This window comes from Crocodylus porosus, unplaced genomic scaffold (genome assembly GCF_001723895.1).
Source record: "Crocodylus porosus isolate Cpor-Errol unplaced genomic scaffold, CroPor_comp1, whole genome shotgun sequence".
Taxonomy (NCBI): domain Eukaryota; kingdom Metazoa; phylum Chordata; order Crocodylia; family Crocodylidae; genus Crocodylus; species Crocodylus porosus.
In genome coordinates, this window is record NW_017728918.1 from 99,386,893 (window position 1) to 99,398,727 (window position 11,835).

General features: G+C 41.5%; 1 long non-coding RNA gene across 1 annotated transcript in view; it reads right to left on the bottom strand.

The window, feature by feature from the left end:
• LOC109312255 overlaps positions 1 to 11,434 on the bottom strand; it is a 19,691-nt gene extending 8,257 nt beyond the window's left edge. Inside the window, exons 1-2 of the long non-coding RNA XR_002101784.1 lie at positions 11,424 to 11,434; positions 817 to 819 (exon numbers count right to left, since the gene is read on the bottom strand). This is a non-coding gene — a long non-coding RNA (uncharacterized LOC109312255). The remainder of the gene's footprint in view (positions 1 to 816; positions 820 to 11,423) is intronic.
• Between the last annotated feature and the right edge of the window lie 401 nt (positions 11,435 to 11,835).

Consider the following 11,835-nt stretch of genomic DNA (forward strand, 5'->3'; position numbering starts at 1 on the left):
CTGGGATCCTATGACCCCAGCTGACTTCCTGCCCTTTGGGCAGGGGGCTGGACTCGATGATCTCCCAAGGTCCCTTCCAGCCCTGATGTCTATGAAATCTAGGAAATCTATCAGTAGTAGCAAACAGTGCCTTAGACTAACTTAATGTGCACTTTAGGTTAACATGCACTTTAATTGCTGTGCACATATAGACATTGTCACTTTACTGCACATTAGTAAAGTGCCTCTTGTAGATGTGCCCAGTGAGAACAAAGTATGCTGCTTGTAAATTAGTGTTATGAACACTGGGCCTCAAATCTAGTCAGTGGAGAAACATAGGCACCTCTTAAGAGTGTTCCATAAGTACATGCCTGATTCTTTATAAAGGGGATGAAAAGGATTGTGCCCTGCCAAAGGGAACCAGAAGGCTTGTAGATGCCTACAGGGATAAAACAAACCAAAAAATATTAGCTGTTCCGAGGATGGATAAGAACCTAGGGCATATTAAGGGGATGTATTAGCAGGGGTGAAGGAGGCAGGTGAGATAAAGTTAGTAATGAGTTGGCAAGGCTTATGGTCTGAAAAGAAGATGTGCCTGGAAATGATGGGATAAAGAGACTTAGCCTGGCTTGGATAGAGGAGCTGGTTTAGATGGGATCCATAGCAATGGAAAAACTATTGGTAAAATTATATCAGTGCATGTTGTATCTGTGTAGGTGCTGTTTGTTTTCATCTTATCCAATAGTAAACATTTTCTCATGACAAACCAGCTATTATCTGACTATCCATCGGTAGCAGAAAAGTTACCTATAAAAATTAAGGGTGTGGGCAAATAACAACCTGACTTTATACCAATATATATGTGGAGTGGGCACAGGACATGAGGCCCTACTATTGTGTGAATCATTCCATTCTGTCGTAAAGTCCCCCCTCATCAAGACACATACCAATGCACAGATGCAGTGTTCACAGGCAGTCAGTTTCATCCCAGGGTATAGCTATTCAAGCGGACAAGCAGACTGGATCTACACCACTTAGTAGTAAGTCTCCATAATGGCACCTGCTGTCTCCAGAGAGCTGTCTGCCCTGGGTCATTAGTGTGTCTGATATTTGCGTATAAAAAAAAGGTAAGTTACAGTAGTGTGTCCACACCGTAAGTTTAATATTCATATGTTCTTAAATGTGTCACATTTAGAACAATTTATTATTAACCAAATTGTATTTGTGGTTTGTGTGATCCATAAAAGTAATTTGATTGAATTTAGTAATGAATATTAGTGTGCTTATTTTCCTGAGTTCATGTTTTTTCCATTCTCTTAAAATGCAATTCAGTCATAATTTCATTATTTAAAAGAAAGGCAAAGATTTCTTAAGGTGATATATTTTATTGGACCAACTGCATAACTGGCATAGAGTTAGATAAACTTTTGTATGGAAGACTTTAGTCATCAGGTTTAAGTATTGAGTCTCTTACTTTGCTGTGCTGGCTTTCACCCCTCAGACCTGATGAAGAATGTATCTGAACAATGCAGTTGGTCCAATAAAATATATCGCCCTAAGAAATCCTTGCCTTCCACATAATTCCTGGACCATCACAGCTACACTACTATTATCTAAAAGAGGCATGGACTGTACTTGGTAAGTTGACACACACTTCAGATTTTTTTTTCTTGTTGACAGACTTATCTGTGGCTTCTTGAGCACAAAAGGATTCTTTTGTATTAAACTTTAATTTTACACTTGGTGTCATTTATATTAAATGCCACTGAATAAGAAAAGCTACTGTCAACTGAAAGAATAAACCTTCTGTATATAATACAAGTTCCAAATCCCAGTTTGCCCTCAAGACAATACGACAAGGAAGAAATCACCAAATACTGCTTCTTCTGAGCTTGGATTAAGTTTGCCATTCATATTTTAGTCAAGAAGAAAATGCCCTGTTTAGCTGTGAAGCACACAGAGTTCACTTTAGGCCATTTTCCTATCAATGCCTCCATAAATATATACTGTCATCATTCATCAGTAGTTTAGTTTGTGTTCCTCTTAGGCTGGTTGAAACTACAAAGTAAAATAGTTAATTTGGAAATAAAAAATTCCCATCTCACCTATATTCAATTTTTGAGAGGACATACGGTATGGCAAATAAAAGACTGTCTGCTGGCCATTAATCATATCTATCAGAATGATTTATAAAGGTTCTAAGAGTGAAAGTTGGCCTCGATTAAGGCTTTTTTCAAATCAGGTCAACAGCTCTAGCTATAAAGCTAATGGCACAGTCAGTTTGACGTTGTGTGAGTTAGCCACAGCAGCTGAACATGACACAAAGGAAAATAAGCAAAATATATATGTATTTGTTCAAATGCAGTGCTCTGCAAACATTGTGTCAAGAAAAATTCCTAGGTAGACTCTTGTGACACACAACAGGCCAAATTAGTTAATCCAGCTATCTGGATTAACTAATTAGGATCAAATAAGTACATTTTTTAAAAAAGGAAAGCCAAAACTCTTCTAAATAAAAAAGCGGATGGTAAAGGTGATAAACACTTCAAAATAAAGTCAATCCTGGTAGGTTTTCTTGCTGAATTCCCCAAACAAAACCAAATCAAGGTGTCACCCACATCAGAGAATGAAAACAGTAAACCATTTGCTAGAAAATAGATGAGAATAACTGAGTCAGATTTGAATATACTTAGTAACATAATCACAGATCAGGTTAATAAGACTTGGAACTAAATACAGCCTGTGCCCATGAGATCCATAATAAAAGATCGGAATGACTGACAGCATCTTGTTATGTTTATAGTATTGTGCAGTCTCACGTAAGATTAGTACTGAGCCACAAGCCTTGGATGCATTTGCAAAGCATGTTAGAAAGGCTACTTTTGCTATTGACAGTTGCCTGCTAATGGAGAAAACCAAGTGGTCCAGTGGAGAGAGCATTGAATTGAAAGTCCAGAAACCTTTTTTATTTTTTTAAATTAAACAACACTGACCTGCTTTATGGTTGCAGGCAAATAATTCACCTCTCCTTGCCTCAGTTTTCCATTCACGAAACAATACTTCTCAGAGCCCAGAGATCTCTACACAGAAAGCAGTCTTGAGGCATTTAGCATTCTACTTAACTTCTTGGTAATATCAGTCAGGATAAATCTAATTTAGATATACTTACAAAGTGACAATGACACAATGTGACAGGATGCTTGGCATGCCTGTCACTTCAGATGGAGAAGCTGCCTGAGAAGCTGCCTGCAGATGCTGAGTGGGGGCTGATTAGAGAGTCACTTGACTAGAAGGGGGCTGAGCTTGAACTATATAAGCCCAGGGCCTGAAGTGGTCAGGAAGTCCAGAACTGAGAGCCACAGGGAAAGGAGTTCCTGGCAGCAGGGCTCCTGGAATGACACTGAAGTATGGGGTAAGTAACTATACAGGCCTCAGAATGGAGGAATATTACCCAGGGTAAAGAGAGGCCTGGTTATGGAGACAGGTAGCCATTATTAGGGTTTGGACCCAGACAGCATATCCCTATGAGCAGAAACGTGCATTTTCTGAGGGACAAATAGCAGCTGCACAATTGTGCCACTACTAGTTGTCCCCAGGGAGGGCCCTTGTACGTGCTCTGGCACATGGCAAGTTACCCCAGTGGGTTAGGCGAGGCTGGGACCAGCACCTAGGCTGGCTCTACTAGCCTTACATGGAGTCCTGGGGGCCTCCTAGGGCTACAGTGGTGGCAATCTGGGCATGCGGAGCCTGGTCAGCAGCTGGAGCATGGTTTTGGTCAGCCAGGCTCTGGTTTTGCATGCTGCTGCTATGCGTACCACCGCACTTTTTCTGGCACATTTTTTTTTTGACACTGAGATCTCCTAGTGTCAACCTCCACTCCCACCATGCTGCAAATTAACAGTGTGAATGTGTGCATAAGAGGTTCATCTGGTTTGTGGTGCTGTAAACCACACATGCGCACTCATCTGGATGCTCCTAGAGAGGTTTAGTGGTGTCTGCCAGACGGCTTACTACTAGGTTTATAGTTTTAACTGGTGGTTTGTGGAAGGAACTAAGGGGAGGTAAGGAGGTCCCAGCTGGCCCAGAGAGAGCGGGGGGCAGAGCAATAGAGGGCCTGGGGCCCACAGGGACAGAGGCTGAGATCAGGAGGGGCTGAGTAGGTAAGGCCAGATGGCCTGATGCTGGAGCCCAGGACAGGCAGGTGTCAGAAGGGCCAGGGAGCCCAGAAGTCTGTAGCCCAGGAAGGGTGATAGACAGCAGGACCTGGGAGCCCAGAGATCTCACTGGCCCAGGAGTGGGGCCAGGGCCCAGAGATGGGCTAAAGGCTAAGCAGGGCCACAGCCAGAGATTGGCAGAGCCAGAGGAACCCAGGAGTTTTGCTTAACCTAGGAGCAGAGACAGGGTCTAGAGAGAGGGACCAAAGGACAGGGATCAGAGCCAGACAGTGGGGGGGCCAAGGAGCCTGTAGGCCAGGACAGGTGACAACTGGGCCTGGGAGCTTATAACCTAGGAAGAGCATGTGTCAAAATATCTTCTTGAGGTATGAGTGTGGTGTAAGGGGTAACTAGAGCCACGTAATTAGTCCTTAAGGCCATGGACACCTATGGTTATGAGAGTAAGATTAGGCTTGAGAAGCCCTGAGGCAGCCTCCCTTTCCTGAAAATACCATTTCATCAAGGTATGGCAGGAGAGGTGATGGGGAGTTTGCCTGAAAAGGCCAAGGAGGCAAAGGCTGAAGGAGTCTCCAAGGGCATCATGGCCACCCCTGGAGCACAGCCCTGTTGCACACAGCTGTGACTTGGAAATGTTATGTGAAAGCAAAGTGGTTCACCCACATGCTATTTGGAAAACTGCTGTTATTTTACAAAACTTGTGACAGGTTTCCTTGAATTTTTTCCTTACTTCTCCTTCAGCTCCCTTTTTACTTTTACATCCTAGAAGTTGCAGCTGGCTCTTATGCACTTCTGGCTGCTCCAGAGGATAGCGAAGGAAGCAGGCTCTACAGGGATTACATTGATTATTGGGATTAATAAATATGGACATACAGTGAATGAGCACTAAACAACAAACTTTAATTGTGGAGCAGTAGGCAACATTTGCAGGCAACCTTTTCTACTCTCCTAGGTTATGAATTGTTATTAATTTATCATTTTTATCACCATAGAGTTGTTTCTTCCACACCGTTTTTTTAAGTGGGTGATGTCTGGGATGTCTGAATGGTTACAAAACTGATTTAGCCTAGCCAGGTTAGACTAAGTTGCAAAGATTGAATCAATTCAAGCTCAGGCTTTTTGAATATCTGTCCCTAGTCTGAGAGAAGGTGACATGTAAAGTTTCAATCTAATCTGTAACATGCAGTTCAGACATGGAAAAAAAATCATTAGTTCATCTTAGGCACTATCTAAGGTAATGTAGTAATACAATGATCTTATCCATCCTTACATATGTCAAGCAATGGTACTTTTTATACTTTGTGGTGGATTAGTGAAATGTCTGAAAAATCTCACCATTAAGTATTTTTAGCTGATACTCACTTTACATTTGTACCATGTCTAACAGCGAACCAGAAAAGTCACCTAATATGGGCAAGCAAAACTGAACTGTGGCAGTCTGCTAAACTCTGGGGTGCTGCAAATCAAGTGTTCTCAACAGGAAGGTCAAATGCAAACAGGTCTAGTGTTTTATTTAAAGACATCCCAACTGCTCCGGTGGGGCTAGGCGTGAAGACACTTCACTGTCTGCGAACATCAAGATGAATCAAAAGCCAGACTCACTTGACCTTGGAGGCTGCAAAAGAAGGCACCTGTAACATACAAATGAGTATTATTTTCTTGGCAGTATGACATTTGTTATCTGTTTTACCAGCTATGCTGGTTTTGTTCCCTGTCATGTTTCAGTGATGGTAAAACAAGCAAATAGCTATATTAGTGCAGTGTGACTTTGATATTTGTACAGTGACTGGATATGTCACTTATTTTATGAGTAACTAATGAAGCCAATAAATAGTGTAAGTGAATTGTTAGCACTTGCTGTATTGCATTGTGTGTATGTGGACTATAACATTATATACAGGAAAAATATATCAGGGCTCCACATTTATATGTAGCAAGTTTGGGTCGTGGCAGTTTTGCTGTACTCCTTACTTTACGCACTGCTGTCAGCCTTGGATTAAAATCATTTGAGAAGCAATAATGCCACTGAGACTGAGGAGCCAGAGTCTGCATAGATATTCCTAGGAAAAGAAACCAGAAACTCTTTTTATTGATGCCATGAGCAAAAGTCTGTTCACTGCTTTATCTTGGGCATGGCTGTAATTCTTGTTCTTCAGTACAGCATAGGGATATGAGCTGCATTTCAAAAACTTGAAGTGATCTTAAATCTCTTCAAACTAGTAATTATTAGAGTAGAAGATACCACAGTTAATTGAAAATTCATGGGATAATTAAAAGGAATAGATCAGGGAGACAAAAATCTAGCTAAATAGAATGAAAATATAATAAAAAATCCAAGTATGTTTGTCCCCCATTCTTTTAGTCTTTCATTAACAATTTAAATTGATTAGTATAAAACAAGGTTCAATAGTCAGGCTTTTAAAAGTCTTCGAAATTTTCATATGGGAAAGAGAGCTAAAGAGAACATTAGTGTTAATTTAGGCTTTAAAAATGAATTACAACAGTCTTGTAACCCCCTAGAGATTGTAGAACTGGTGTCCATGTAAAACAAGGTCCTGTGTCTGTAGCTGGAATACTTAACACCAAGCCACGGCACATCTGTGTGTAAAGAGAAGCTATAGGACTGGGGCCATTAGCATCACTGTCTCCCAGATAGTGCTAAGGGATCTTTAAAGGACAATTAACCCTTAAATGAAATGTAATATATGAATGCAGACAACTTGGTCTCCTAAAATCAAAGCCTAACTTTATTAGTACAACAAGTATTATCTTAGCAGTTTCTATATTCAGAGAGAGAAAAACATTCAGTATAATGATCTCACTCAATCCCAGATGTTACTTTGCTCAACAGAAAAGATGGCCACTCAATTCCAGAAAGCAAAAGGTACCTCATGGGCTGGGACACTCCAGACGGTGCTGAAGGCTGGATTTATGTTGCCAACAAGGACACCTAAATTTCTTGCTGCCCCTTTTTATGATTTTCTTCAAATTCACTCCTTTGATGGCTCCGCTTTCAGATTGGTCTCTCTGTGGTCAGCATTCTATCCATCTTTTATCCTGTCACCATATTTCTTTTTTCAACAGACCCATCACAAGCACACGTCTTAATTTGGCATTTTCCCGGTGTCTTACTTTTGGGCATTGTTCATTGGACTTCCTTATCACCTTCATGAACATATTCAATCCTTTCATCCCTATGATTCAGCTGGTTAATGCCAAGTACAGTTAATTCATAGATTCATAGATTATAAGGCTGGAAGGGACCTCAGAAGATCATCAGGTCCAGCCCTCTGCACCAAGCAGGAAAGACAACTGGGGTCAGGTGACACCTGCAAGGTGACCATCCAGTCTGCTCTTGAAAATTTCCAGGGTAAGCTATTGCACCACCTCTGGAGGGAGATTATTCCACAGTCTGGACACCCTGACTGTGAAGAACTTTTTCCTAATGTTGAGCCTGAAATGGTCTTCCAGGAGTTCGTGGCCATTGCTCCTGGTTTTCCCAAAGGTGCCCTCATGAACAGTTGTTCACCAAGCCCTTGATGTACTCCCCTAATGTAGTGGGAAGCTGCTACCAAGTCCTTTCTCAGACTTCTCTTTTTCAGGCTGAAGAGTCCTAGGTCCCTCAGCCTTTCTCCTTATGGCTTGCCATGCAAATCTCTGATTATACGGGTGGCCCTTCTCTGGACTCTCTCAAGCTTTACCACATCCTTGTTAAAGATCAGTGCCCAGAACTAGATGCAGTAGTGAGCTGTGATCTCACTAATGCTGAGTACAGTGGAAGAATCACCTCCTTGGTTTTGCTGGAGATGCATCGATTGATATATGTCAGAGTATTATTAGCCCTGCTGGCTACAGCATCGCACTGCCAACTCGTATTCATACACTGGTCAATTATTACCCTCAGCTCCCTTTCATTCATGGTGCTGGTCAGCTTGACACCACCAAGCCTGTAGGTATGTTGGGGGTTGTTCATCCCCAGGTGGACCACTTTACATTTCTCGATGTTGAACTTCATCTAGTTTCAATCTGCCCAACTTGCTAGCATGTCTAGGTCCACCTGTATCTGTAGCCTATCTTCAAGCATGACCACACTTTCCCATAACTTGGTGTCATCCATGAACTTGGCCAGTGAGCTCTTCACCCCCTCATCCAAATCTTTGACAAAGATGTTGAAAAGCACTGGACCAAGCACCAACCCATAAGGGACACCACTGGCCACTTCTCACCAGGGTGACACAGATCCATTCATTAAAATTCTCCTGGTTCTACCCCACAGCCAGTTTCCGACCCATCTAACTGTCTCACAGTTAAGCCCACAATCCTCCAATTTTCTCATGAGAACATCATGGACTACTAGATCAAAGGCTTTTTGAAAATTAAGGTATACAATATCAACCTCCTCTCTCTTATCCAGGTGGCGAGTTGCCTGATCATAAAAGGAGATGAAGCTCGTAAGACAAAATCTGCCCACAATGGAGCCATGCTAACTGTCATTCAAAATCCTACCTTCTGCAAGGCTATCACACATAGACTCCTTTAAAAATTTTTCCAGGATTTTCCCTGGGATAGAAGTTAGACTGATTAGCCTATAGTTACCCGCGTCCTCCCTCCTCCCCTTCTTGAAGATGGGTACAATATTGGCCCTATTCCAGTCCTCAGGGACATCTCCAGAGTGCCACAAGTTTTGAAAGAGTTTTATCAGGGGTTCTGTGATGACTTTGGCCAGCTCCTTCAGCACTCTTGGTGGAAGTTCATGCTGACTTATATATGTCTCCTCAGTGACTTATATATGTCTCCTATGTTTTCTTCTCAGTGTCGGTAACCAGCTGTCCCGAGTTCTTGAGTAATGGCCCCACACTCCCACTTGTTTTTCTCCTGTTCTGTATGTACTTAAAGATGGACTTCTTGTTGTCCTTGATTCCCATTGCTAATTTAAAGTCAGTTGCTGCCTTAGCTTTTCCCTACAAGTGCGGGCTGTTGTTGTATAGTCCTCCTTAGGGCCTGCCTCAAGCTTCCATTGTTTGTACACTTCTTTCTTCTTTCTTAAGATGACCATGATTTCCCTGTATAGCCAAGAGGGCCTCCCAGTCCTTCTGCTACCTTTGCTGTGCTACCTACCACAGCAGGGGAAGCAACAGCAATTCTGAAAAGGGTAGGGAAGAGGGATTTTCATCTCCTTTAAGGTCTTAAAAAAGTCCTGTGAGACCCTCATGATGTGATCCAATCCAAAAGGGGGACAGCCATGCTACTGCATACCTCTGGATCCTACTCTGGGGGTTGTGCCCACATCCCTTTCCACACTCCCAAAGGGGATGTCACTGTACCCCCAACACCAGAATATTGAATTTGCCCAAGCTCCTAACTACACCTAATAATTGAGCTATTTAGCTATTTAGCACAATTATTACATTTTGAAGACAATGTAAAGGAGAATTCATGGGACGGCAACAAAAAGGAAGTGGACTGTACTCTTGGATGAGGGGATACTGGGGGTCATGCATTTCCTCAGCTCTTTTCCTAGCTTGGTGTGTGTGAACATGAAGTCTGTGTACCTTGATTTACATGTATGTAAAAACAGACATAGCCTTAAAAAAAAATTCAAAACCAGGAAAGTGCTTTACCAAGGTGCACTCAACACTGGAGAAGATGGAAGGAGGGAAAGCTACATGAAGAGAAAAGGAACAACAAAAACAAAGCAGTGACAATAAAGGCATTTTTTCAATATTCTAGACACTGTAATATGAATATGATTCAAAAACATTTATTTATGTGCAGTAGAGATTTTATTGTGCTGCAAGCAAAGGCTTCTAAATGTATACCTTTATTTTGAGCTACAGGCTTGCATCGTTTGGGCAGGATGCGGAATTTGAGAGGCAAAAGCATCCCCACTTGCTGAAATGAGACTCAAAGGGAAACATTTATCTCTGTGAGATGGGGTTCATATCCTGTTTCTCCATGTACTTACCTAAAAAAAAATTAACAGCCTAACTTTGTCCCAGTTTAAGTAAATGGGAAAACTCCAGTACTCTTCAGTGGAGAAAGTTCAGGATCCTAAGTATTTCTCAGAAAGTCTACTCACTTTGAATCACAGATATGAAGCAAATTATTTTTTGTAAACTTGGAGTAACTCTAATGAAGTCAGTGAAGATATAAATTGACACTAGCAAGAAAGGGGAATTTGGGCTAGGATATAATTGGTCAAATAACTCAGACACTCTTCATGCTTATCATTATTTCATGAGGACCTGGGGGATATAATAATAGCACTGGTCACAGCCAGACACAGTTTAATTTTTTGATATCTGTGTCACACATTTCTCTTGGCTCTGTGATTTCCATTATGATGCTCCCTATTCCCAGCTATCTTATTTTCCTTTCTTTCAAAAGTAAAAGTGAGAAGCTGGTTAACTATTATACAGTCTAATCTTTATAAAGACATAGTATAAATCCTATAAACCCCTAAATTCCCATGCTTGATCCCTCAGCTCTGCTTTTTGTGCCAATTCTTAGTTTGGTGGAGTGAATTGTCAAGCAAGCTGGCCCTTTCCTTAAGTGACCTCTCTTTAAACATCTTGCTTCTCCCTGTGGATGTAAACTATGTAGCTGGGAAGGCTGTTTTAATCACAGATTGTCTTGGGAGCTCTGGTCTACCCTGCAAGCACATAGCAGTCAGTGTATAAGGCAGAGTTGTGTCAGCACCAACACTAATTTGAAAACCCAGTTTTTTCCCTTCCTATTAGACCCTCCTGATGCCTGCACCATCATTCAGGACAGAAACCAAGGCAATAATGCCAAATTACATTCTGTTTTACAACAATACTTTTTATACTCTTGAAACAGCAGCTGGGTTCTCTGAAGGCTTCTCTCGAACAGTTCCCCTCCATGCTGATAGCAACAGAGGAAAAGAGATGATGTAGTTTATTTGGAAAGCCTTGTGTTTGTTTGCTACTGTAATTTCAAATGCATTGCATTTCCAACCTTTGGTTCTTGCTCCCTGATGGCCCAGTTTCCTCTCTGAAGGACATGACTTGCTCCCATTGGATTCAATGGGAATTTCTTATATCAGGTCGGGGAGAATAAAAGCAACTCTTAGTTTAGCACAGCAAAAGGGGCACTATGTTTTGGAGCTGATCAACAGTAACCACAAGTAGCTCTTGGGAGTGGTAGCAGGTCTCATGCAAAGTATGTGAAGACTGGATCTATAAAATGTAATGGGATCTGTGCACTTGCAGAGATCATGCTGGGGAAAGGAAAACAGAAAACCTCCAGCACTGGAGATAGGAGAAGACTGAGATAAATAAAATGAAGGTGAAATATTCCTTTTATGATGTAATTTCAATTAATCCAAATACTTTTTCTATGGTACTCTTGGATGAGGGGATACATTTTTTTGTGAATAAGGATTTGCTGAGCACTATAGATCTTGCTTATACAGCCTAACACTTTTTTCATAGAATTACATCAGGTCAAAGAAGTATGTCCTTCTCAATAAGCTATAGCTGCATCTGAAGTATTGTCACAATGCCCTTTCAATGGTAAAATTCTCTTTGAAGAAAGCACAATCTATGAGGTCTGCAATTCTCCTTTGGATTGGCAGCTCATCTTCATTGCAGTGCTAGTTACGAAGGAACCACTTTGTAGTCACTGAGCTTGAAAAGTTCTAAGGGTTCATAGTTTGTTTTCT